The sequence below is a fragment of the Podarcis bocagei genome, assembly GCF_964188305.1.
Source record: "Podarcis bocagei genome assembly, chromosome: 17".
Lineage (NCBI taxonomy): Eukaryota > Metazoa > Chordata > Lepidosauria > Squamata > Lacertidae > Podarcis > Podarcis bocagei.
Genome location: NC_138143.1, coordinates 39,649,846 through 39,660,866, shown reverse-complemented (window position 1 = coordinate 39,660,866; position 11,021 = coordinate 39,649,846).

Here is an 11,021-nt window from a genome sequence, read left to right as displayed (position 1 = left end):
CGGGCTGTTGTGCGCGTGAGATTTTGTGAGCTGCGCGGCGGGTGCTGCGGACGCGGGAGCTCTTGGTGCAGGTATTATGGGAAGCCACGAGCTGTTCTTTTTAAAAAAAACAAACACAAAACAATTTTATTAAAGGTTTTCAGCATATAATGCAATAAAAACATAACAAAGTTAATATCTAGAGAAAGCTAAATAATTAAAAAAGGAAAAGAAAAGAAACAAACCTACACAAACACAATTTTTTATATTCTATCAACTTTCTGTCCTAATCTTCAATTCACAAACAGTGATCCACATCTTCCCACTTCCCACCTGGGGCAGCTCCCATCTTTCTTGGGATCGCACTCTGAGAAAAACCACTATGCTGTCTCTCACATAGTTTTCTAGCCATCTTTTCTCTGTATGTATCTTCATATCATTTTTATAAGTAATTTTAATATTAATAAAGAATGATCCAAAACTAAATAAGAGAGAGAGAGAGAGGTACTTCCACTCTTCTATCATCCAATTGTATAGAATACAGATATTTCCAATATTTGGCATAAACACTCCATAATAACTCCTAGCTGCAGCTTTCTGCTGTCTGCTAAGTGAATGGCCAAGTTTTCAGATCACCCCAAATTTATTCAGTGGCGAAAATCAAAGAGGGATTTGGAGCGCTCCTGAAGGATTGCTCCACCCTGGGTGAACAGGCAATAAAATGGTAACTGCAGATCAATGTAACTAAGGGATTGTCCACAGCTTTGTTTCCCCACTGTTTTCCTTGTGGGAAACCCATGATTTAGCGCTGAATCAGAACAAAGAGCCATCGAGTTTTCCGCAGATGGCTGTTTGTTCCCATTTAGAGCTAAAGAGTGCATTTTCCAGGCAAAAGCAGCAGGGCAAAAGCTAAACCTCTTGGAGCTGTGCTTAGGAAGCCCAGGACATGTGGGAAACTGCTTGGACTCAAGGCACAGGACAAGTGTGGATGAGTTCACTGGAAACATGTTCGTTACATGTGTGGTGACATTTCAGGGGGTGGTCTCTACTGCCACACCCCCTGCCCCCACTTGCTCCTCTTACAAACAGCTTTGTGTAAGACCTCTCATATTAAAAATAATGTATGTTTGGGGCTGCTCAATGATCTGAATTTATGGGGAGTGCTATGTGCATTTAGGTCAGGTTGCAGTGGGAGCATTTTAAGCCTTGAGCGGGGTGGGGTGGTAGTTTTTTTATATAGAATTTCATTTTTGAATTATTCAGTTTTACATACATCAAATAAAAACAAAAAATACACATATCCCCTTTGATTTTCCTCCCTCCCCCTTTTGTGGATCCTTATGTTATCATTCCCCCCCCCCCGCTGCATCTCCTTTATAACTCCAATTTTTGATAGGTCCTTAAATATTCCTTCATTCCAATTTTTGGGTGGTAGTTTCAGAAGCCACCACACTTCCTCCAGCTGTGCTAGATACTGCAAGACGGCTGCCCGGTAGCCCCAGGGCTGAGCATCTAATATCTATATCAGGGGTCAGCAAAATTTTTCAGCAGGGGGCCAGTCCACTGTCCCTCAGACCTTGTGGGGGGCCAGACTATATTTTGAAGGGGAAAAAATGACCGAATTCCTATGCTCCACAAATAAGCCAGAGATGCATTTTAAATAAAAGGACACCTTCTACTCATGTAAAAACACGCTGATTCCCGGACCGTCTGTGGGCCAGATTTAGAAAGCAATTGGGCCGGATACGGCCCCCGGGCCTTAGGTTGCCTACCCCTGATTTATATGTTGCAGGGAGGGTGTCCCTGCAGTCCTAAAAAAAGAGAGAGGAAGGAAGTTGTCATTTCCAGTCGTACGGCAGGTGTGTGGGTTAATGGAAGGCCCACACTTGGAAGTTCTGAAGCATTGACTCCCTCCACACAACAGCTGTGCATGTTTTTTGTTTATTTTCTTCTCTTCACATTTCTACCCCACCGTTCCTCCAAGCAGTGGGTGAACGACTGGCCCACAGTCACCCGGTGAGCTTCGCAGCTGGGTGGGGATTTGACCCCTGGTCTCTCAGGCCAGCACCGAAAGTACTACACCACCACGGGCTTTGGGATCCCAGCTAGAAGATAAGCGGGGAGCAAAAGCAGGAGAAGAGCTCAGCGCTATGGGCATAGCAAGGAGGGCAGCTGTTCCCCTTCCCATCAAGTCAATAAATAAAAATACTTAACCAAAAGTAGAAATAATCGGAATATGTGAAACTGAAAAGTTCGCTGAGGTCGCTTGGATGATGTTGTGGCGCATTCTAGTGACGCAACTGGCAACCCAACTGAGCGATAGGTGTGGCTTACATGAACAGAGGAAAATCTTTTACCTGACCACAGAAAAAGGCACTGCTCATCTCTCTTGCTCTGCCATGCGCCTTTCGTACCATAGAGCAGTCATTCAGTAGCTTGCAGAGGGTAATAGACCTGGCTAAGGTCATCGATGACAGGAGAGCGTCTCAATGGGCTTGGCTTACTGAGCGTGCACAGAAAATCGCCATTGGAATTTGAGAAGGAAGTGCTGAAATGGTTTTCAGCAAATCCAATAAAACTTCTAGATTCAGGTAGGTAGCCGTGTTGGTCTGACGAAGTTGAAATGTATATAAAAAAATAAATAAAAATGTCCAGTAGCCCCTTAAAGGTAAAGGGACCCCTGACCATTAGGTCCAGTCGTGACCGACTCTGGGGTTGTGGTGCTCATCTCGCTTTATTGGCCGAGGGAGCCGGCGTACAGCTTCCGGGTCATGTGGCCAGCATGACTAAGCCGCTTCTGGCGAACCAGAGCAGCCCACGGAAATGCCGTTTACCTTCCCGCCGGAGCAGTACCTATTTATCTACTTGCACTTTGACGCGCTTTTGAACTGCTAGGTGGGCAGGAGCAGGGATCGAGCAATGGGAGCTCACCCCATTGCGGGGATTCGAACCGCCAACCTTCTGATTGGCAAGTCGTAGGCTCTGGGGTTTAACCCACAGCGCCACCCGCTTCCCATCTGAACTTCTGAATAAGTGTGCATGCACACAAAAGCTTATACGAAGAACAAACTTAGTTGGACTCTAAGGTGCTACTGGGGACACACACACATATATATCCAATAAAACTTGTTTTAGTTTAGTTTTTTAAAAAATAAAATAAATAAGGTGTGTTCTTTGTAATTTTGCAAAATATTCGCTGCATGAAATGTACTCCCATGAAATGTATTTAGCTTTCAAATGACTGATGATTTTGACATAATTTTCTGAGCGCTTGGGGGTCAAAAGGAAGCAATCTGTCATTGAGACATTTCATTCCGAATCTGCTAGACAGAGCCAGACAGAGGATGGCGGCAGGTGGGTGTCCTGCCCTCCCCCAGCATAAATCATAGTTATGCCCAACGCTCGGCTCCATCCTCCACCTCTGGGCTGGACTTCTCCCACCCTTGGCCAATTTACAGCTTTTGAACTGGTTGCATTTTCACACCCAGCTCATAGGGAAGCATTCAGGAAATAGTAGAGCCTGTGGTTTTGAAGAGGCCGCCATATGTGCCATTATGTGGCACATGTCCCGTGTGGCATCTGCGCAAAGTTTTTTGGCTCTGTTTAAATTAGAAGCTGCTCTCGGGTTCATGTCATGAAACAGGTCCGGCCGCACTTGCTGGAATGCCTGATAGAGAATTCATGGAAGCGGAGAGAGGGGCAGGTGGGGCTGGCAAGACTTCCAGTTGCTAAGCACCAAGCTGTTGATAAGGGGTTGTTTGCTAGCAAAGGTCAACCAACAATCGTAAGTGTATGTGGGTACGTGTTTCCGTCCCCTGTCATGTCCAGCGGTTTCCCTTGCTCCATTTCTGTCAATATTCCACAGGTGCTGGGGGTAGGAAACATACAGCTGTTTCCCACTCCCATCATAAAGAGCTCATAACCCACCTACTCTCAGCAGCCAGAAATATTGTAGCCAGACACTGGAGAGACCTGTCAGGAGTAAGCATGGATCAGGGGTATCAAATAGTTTGGGAAACAGCTTTATTAGAAAAATTAACCAGTAAACTGAAACTGACACAGGGACAAATAGAAGAAGATGCCTTCACTCTGATACGGCTCCCCTTTATCAAATAATAATAATAATAATAATAATAATAATAATAATAATAATAATAATAATAATTTATTTATATCCCGCCCTCCCTAGCCGAAGCCGGGCTCAAAGTGGCTAACAACAATAAAAGTAACACAGTTTACATAAAATCACAATCAATTAATTGAAATGCATTCTAAAATCAATTCAAAATCAAATTAATGGCAACCATTGGGCTAGAGTTCTGTGAGGATTACCGACGGAGGGGGTCAGACTGTGCCTTGGCGAAAGGCACAGTCCAACACAGCCTAACAAGACAGCGACAAGAATCCACCAACAGCATATGAATCAATATGGCTAACCTGATACAAAAACACACACACACCCCACTCACACATGAAAACAACGTTCAACCAGCCATTCACAAATAACTACACCCAAGGCCAACCCCAACCTCTCTCACCACCAAAGGAACACAGTGAGTAAAGAGAACCTGCACAAGTGACACTGACACAAACCCCCACACATTAAGTAAAATAGAAGCATTGCCACCCGACCCCACCCACACTCACCATGGCCCCCTCCACCTCTTTCCCCCTTTTCTTCCTAAAGTAACACTAATGTCTCAACAAATGAAACTGATCTGTAGAAAATGTAACTTGAAAAAAGAGACATTGCACATACTTTTATAAACCAATAAATCTTACTATTTTTTTTAAAGAAACATACAGCTGTTTGCTCGGCATTATGAGAAGCGAAAATCTGCACTCTGTGTTGTGGCAGTCGGAAACGGGAGCAAGGAGGTGTTACATGGATGTAAACCATGTCTTGGGCTCAGTGGGTGGCGCTGTGATCTAAACCACTGAGCCTCTTGGGCCTGTTGATCAGAAGGTTGGCAGTTCGAATCCCCGCGATGGAGTGAGCTCCCATTGCTCTGTCCCAGCTCCTGCCAACCTAGCAATTCGAAAGCACGCCAGGGCAAGTAGATAAATAGGTACCGCTGTGGCGAGAAGGTAAACGGCGTTTCCTTGTATTCTGGCACTCGTCACGGTGTCCCTTTTGCGTCAGAAGCAGTTTCGTCCTGCTGGCCACATGACCCGGAAAGCTGTCTGTGGACAAACACCAGCTCCCTTGGCCTGAAAGTGAGATGAGTGCCGCAACCCCATAGTCACCTTTGACTGGACTTAACCATCCAGGGGTCCTTTACCTTTACCTTTTACCTTCCTAGAAAAAAAATGCTGGCATGGGCATAGCCGGGGGGGGGGGAGGCAGCTGCCACCCATCAAGTAAATAAATAATAACAAAAAAAATTGTACAAAGATGTTGACAGGTTTTTCTCAGCACTTGGGGGGGGGGTCAAAGGAAAGTAATTTAAAGCAACGGTTGTTGAGACATTTCATTCTGAATCTGCGAGACAGAGACAGACAGAGGAGGATGAAAGGTGGGTGTCGTGCCCCCCCCCGCCCCGCCATTAAATCGTGGCTACACCCCTGTATGCTGGGTGGAAGATTCGGGACAGATAAAAGAAAATGCTTCTGATGCAGGAAGCAGTGATGGCTGTCAATCTAAATGAGTTTGAAAGAGGATTAGAAAAATCCATGGGGGAAGAGAGCCATCAATGACTATTGGCCTAATGGCTATGCGCTGCCTCCACAGCTTCTGAATACCAGTTGCAGGAAACCACAGGAGGGGAAAGGGCTCATCCTGCCTTGTGAGGATGCCAGACTGAAAGTGCCATTGTCTCAGCCCAGCAGGCTCTTCTAGTGCTTTTATCCCACCTTTGCATTTAAAATATAGAGCTCAAGGCAACCAAGGAGGCGTATGTAAAAATAAAATAATCCAAGTAGACCAAAAACCAACAGCAATGATAAAATCAAGAGCAGAAACCAAACCCGCTAAGAATTAAAAGAGGCAGGTAGTTAAATCGTTTGAGCTGAGTTAGCAGAAATATGCCTTTTAAAAATCTCAACTAGGTAGGCAGAAATATCTTAACCACCCAACAGGAGCTATATATTAAAAAAAATGCATTGGGAATCAGAAGTCACCTGGAAGGCAGAGATGGAGACCTATCACAACAGAGCTGCAGATTAAATTTAGGTGGCGTTCTAGGTACAGAAGCAAAATAAACATTCAGGTGTGTGTCTATTGCAGCCAAGCACGAGGTTCATGTGAAGGTGAAAATTTTTCAAGCATTAAAGGTACCCTGGACTATAACACACACACACACACACACACACACACACACACACACACACACACACTTTCTAAGCCATTGTGTGTTTCACTCGCTTAGTGTGACATGGAAGTAGGCATCTTTCGCAACAGACCTCAAATGAATCAGGCAGCTCCCCAAATAATAATCAGTACAGGATAGCAGCTGTTATCTTACCTCCTTGGCAAACTTCCCTTACGCTTGGCAGGACAGCCCATTGTTTAAAACAGTAGACCCAGTCAGTTTCACAAAGCGTCAGCAAGTATATGGTCCCAGCACATAATCACCGCAAACCCCAGACCCCTCTTTTCATGTGAATTTAGGGCTGGGTTTAGGCAGAAAACATGGCAATTTGGCAAATTTGGATGATCCGACTATCTGAGTTCCAACCTACTTTTCCAAGGACATAATGTTGGATTCAGACCACAGGACTGAAAGGATTTCTGTTGCCTCGGTGAGGCAACCTGTGCTTTTTTCTGTTGCCTCAGGATTTCTGTTGCCTCAGTGAGAAACCTGTATTCTTGGGTATACACATGCTGTTAGGATAGCTCTGTGAGTCGAGCATGTCTCTTAATCTCAGGGTTGTGGATTCGAGTCCCTATTGGGCAAAAGATTCCTGCATTGCCGGGTGGTTGGACTGGATGACCCTCGTGGTCCCTTCCAACAGTTCTATGATTCTATTCTTCACAGAAATAATATTATCTATTATTCCAGGAAAGTACCTGGTTTATCTTTAGCAAAAGAATCCACCCTCTTCCTCTTGAGAACATAACTTTAAAGAGGTAAGTGGGGTACTGACATCCCAAAGGAGCAGAAAAGGCTTTTTATGTATGGGACAACAGCCGCTCGGATGCTACTAGCCCAGAGATGGAAAGAAGAAAGTCTCTACCAGAGAGGAATGGCAAACTAAGCTGATGGACTATGCAGAAATGGCAATGCTGACAGGAAAGCTCAGGAACCAAGAGGACAAAAACTCTTTTTGAAGAATCGGAAAAAATTATAATCTGTTTAGGAGACAACTGCAAGCAGATGAAAATATTAGCAGCATTTTAATCTCACTTGTAATGTAACAAACTTTATGGATAATATAGATTGATAATATAGACTACGGAATAATAGGCAGTTTTATATGTTGACAATAGGACCCATGAAGGGGTGAGGGGAAGATTCAGAGTAATCTCTATACAGTGGTACCTCGGGTTAAGAACTTAATTCGTTCCGGAGGTCCGTTCTTAACCTGAAATTGTTCTTAACCTAAGGTACCACTTTAGCTAATGGGGCCTCCCGCTGCTGCCGCGCTGCTGCGGCCCAATTTCTGTTCTCATCCTGAAGCAAAGTTCTTAACCCGAGGTACTATTTCTGGGTTAGCAGAGTCTGTAACCTGAAGCGTCTGTAACCCAAGGTACCACTGTATGTGGATATGCATTTGGACTGTTATAAAATTATATTTGTAAAATCAAATAAAAATGATTTTTTTAAAAAAGGGGGACACAGAGCACAACCCTCCCACAAAAGAGAGATAAGTGGGAGACATCAGGTTACCCAATAGTCTCTGTGGTGACAGAAACCAAATTGGATATTGCTGCCTAGCGGTTAGAGGGGCATCTCGTCTGGGTGCTATGCAGAGCAACGCACTGTTTGCAACATCAGGATTTCTTCTTCTTTAACGATAAAGTAAATAGAACTTGTTTTGTGTGCATGGGGAGTGGGGACTAGCAGAACTTCCTCTCGGACAGGTCGAGTGTTGTTTTGAGCCTCCAGACACAGCAGAAATATTTGCGGTTGCTGTATGTGCATTTGGGATTACCAGGATTATCTTTCTCCTGAGGACATCCAGCAGGGCTCGCCTCCTCCCCAGCGGCTGGCACACTGGTGTTCAACCAGAAGTCTCTTTTTAATACCATTTTTAGTAGCTCAAGGAATGCACAGCAGTTCTCTCACTTTTACTGCACAGCCCACGCACTGTGCCCCACTTTGGTGGCTGAGTTATAAGGATGATGTTATTCTTCCTCTTGGTAACACACCCATAATCACTGCTAAGTGGAATTTGGTTAGAGATACGTCACGAGGTCCTATTTGATGTTGCTTTTGTCTTGACGAATGCGAAACAGAACAGTGACTTGCGCAAACACACCACGGCTCCACTATTTTGTGACCTCTTTTATAACTTTGTTCTACTTAGTTTTTCCCCCAGAGCTACAATCCTCCCCTTTTGTTGCTCGCTCTTTAAAAGTGGAAACTTCTAGGTTAGTTAGTTAGTTTCACACAAGGGGCTTGTTTAAAACTCGTAACAGAAAGATAGATCACAGCCTCTTTTTTAAAAAGTTTTATTGCTCCTCGAAGGATGTGCAATCCCAGTGTAGTTTCATCTCATCTTTGGAATGAAGTGGCAAGACATCTCAAATCCATGAAGCAAGATCATTCTGTCTTCCTGGAATCAGGCAGGTAAAAGATATTGCCTGTTCGGAGAAATGACAGCAAGTTGTCTCTCCAGGGGCTAAGTTGTCTCTCGTTTTGCTGCATGCATATCACTTACCCACATGGGAATACTTACTGTTCTAGAGTCTAGAGATGCAAACCATTTCAAGGTAGACAAGTAAAGTGCCTGGACCTCATACTATTTATGGTAAAGGACCCCTGGACAGTTAAGTCCAGTCAAAGGCCACTATGGGGTTGCAGCGCTCATCTCACTTTTAGGTTGAGGGAGCTGCCGTTTGTCCGCAGACAGCTTTCTGGGTCATGTGGCCAGCATGACTAAACAGCTTCTGGCGCAACAGAACACCGTGACGGAAACCAGAGCGCACGGAAACGCTGTTTGCCTTCCCGCCAGAGCGGTACCTATTTATCTACTTGCACTGGCATGCTATTTGAACTAGTAGGCTGGCAGGAGCTGGGACAGAGCAACGGGAGCTCACCACGTCATGGGGATTTGAACTGCCAACCTTCTGATTGGCAAGCCCAAGAGGCTCAGTGGTTTAGACCACAGTGCCACCCACGTCCCCCTATTTTATAAAGGCGATGTGGGAGGATGCACCTCTACAGTCAGAGGTGTGGGAAACAATGAATTAGATCTCCAACTTGTTCTGCCGAAACATAGGTTATGCACAAAGCGCTGGCAAACGAAGCCTAGAATTTCTGCCCTCTGGCACCAAGATCCTTTGGGTTAGAAATATGGTTATTATTTTATTATTTATTACGTTCCTCCCACCTTTTCTATAAGTTGCCCAAGGGGAATACATGGTTCTCCTCCTCCCCATTTTATCCTCACAACAACCTGAGAGGTAGATTAGGCTGAGAGGCAGCAAACTGGCCCAAGGTCACCCAGGAAGCTTCCTGGCCTGAAGGGGGATTTCAACTCTGCTCTCCCAGGTCCTAGTCCAGCATTCTAACCATACAACACCGCCAGCTCTCAAATAGAAATGGAGAGCTTCAGTGAGGCCCAGGCTTTTCTAGCAAGGACAATACTTTGATCTGTCAACGTTGGCAGATTTGGGGGCTGGATGAGGGCAGTTTTTGTCTCTGCTTGGAGAGGACTCCATGCTGCAGAGCTATGAATGAAAACGAAAGCAAAATAGGACTTTAAACATTGATTTTGCCTGGGGCGGAAAGCCTGCTAATGTTACTTAAACTGCCCAACCAATCTCAGAGTTTCTCAGCTTAAAAATTAGTTTGTGTTGCTCTAGGCCTGTGGACTCATTCTGCCAACAGAGACAAGGAGAAAGGAAAGTGCCATGAATAACCATAAAGCATGGCTGCAGTGCCCTCTGCAGGATAGGTTCTTCAGTCCTACATCATCTGTCTTAATTACTCATCGCCTGCAAGGGACGGACTAGGAACATAATAATAATAATAATAATAATAATAATAATAATAATAATAATAATAATAATAATAATAATAATAATAATAATAATTTATATCCCTCCCCAGCCGAGGCCGGGCTCAGGGAGGCTAACAACAATAAAATAATACAACATTCTAAAATCATTTCATTATAAAATTAATTCAAATCAAATTGATGGCAACCATTGGGCTAGAATTCTGTGAGGATTGCCAAAGGAGGGAATCAGGCTGTGCTCTGGCCAAAGGCTTGGCGGAACAGCTCTGTCTTGCAGGCCCTGCGGAAAGATGTCAAGTCCCACAAGGCCCTAGTCTCTTGTGACAGAGCGTTACACCAGATCGGAGCCACAGCCGAAAAAGCCCTGGCTCTGGTTGAGGCCAGCCTAACCTCCCTGTGGCCTGGGACCTCCAAGATGTTTTTGTTTGAAGATCGTAAGTTCCTCCGTGGGACATGCCAGGAGAGGCGGTCCCGTAGGTATGAGGGTCCTGTGGCAGTCTTTATCCTTAAGTGCATTTGACTGTCCCATATAGTTCTTGTACACTGTTCAGCAAAAGAAATAATCACGCATCGCCCCCTCTTCCCCATTCAAAAAAGGTTTCCTTTGGCAAGGAATTTGGCACCTCTAAAATAGCTCCTGCCCACCCCAAATACTTCACAGTGTCCGAGGCTAAAAATCCAAACGGCTGTCACTTCCCATTAACTTGAGATGGGGACGCTCCAGGAAGCAGCCATGCAAAATCCAGTTGCACAGAGTCCGAGCTGTTGCAGCTTCTGCAGCTGGTAATTGTGTGATGCTAAATGTGACACCTGTTCATGAGGGACAGAGATGCATCCTTCAGCCTTGTGTGCCATAAGGAGGCAGAAACCAAAGCAGAATAAATGAACCGGCTGTTCCCCACACATCCTGAAAGTCC